A 432-nucleotide genomic window follows, 5' to 3' on the forward strand; every position below is an offset into this window, starting at 1 on the left:
GAATCTGAATTTTAACCAACCCAGCTTCGGGCCCTTCTTCGCATCCATCTTCCTTTCAGCCGAAGAGATCAATCGTCTCGTGCGCGATTCTCTTTGCGTCCGCCGGAATGGTGCACGAACCGACAAATTAGGTTCCAGTCGCCTTTGACCCGCTATTACGCGATGCTAAGCGTGCATGCCTTGGTTTTGAAATCGGCGAGGCTTTGACGGTATTCTCTTTCATCTACCTATTTTTTTTCTATTCGTGTTACTTTATTTTGTCTAATTTTGAGTCTGTTTTTTTCTTCCTATCTCTCTCATAAAAAAAAAATCCGATTGTTGTTTATGAAGCACATACGTACGTTCTCGTTTTTAAAGTTAATTGTTAGGGTACGGTCTTATTATAGACCACGAATTAATTTTTTTTTTTTTTAAGTCGGATTTGAAATGTCA

General features: G+C 39.6%; 1 long non-coding RNA gene across 1 annotated transcript in view; it reads left to right on the plus strand.

Annotated features, from left to right (window-relative positions):
• The window catches only part of LOC119586055, an 8,975-nt gene that overhangs the window by 7,845 nt on the left and 698 nt on the right, over nucleotides 1-432 (plus strand). The gene's annotated exons all lie outside the window — the stretch shown is intronic.

Source organism: Penaeus monodon, chromosome 20 (genome assembly GCF_015228065.2).
Source record: "Penaeus monodon isolate SGIC_2016 chromosome 20, NSTDA_Pmon_1, whole genome shotgun sequence".
Lineage (NCBI taxonomy): Eukaryota > Metazoa > Arthropoda > Malacostraca > Decapoda > Penaeidae > Penaeus > Penaeus monodon.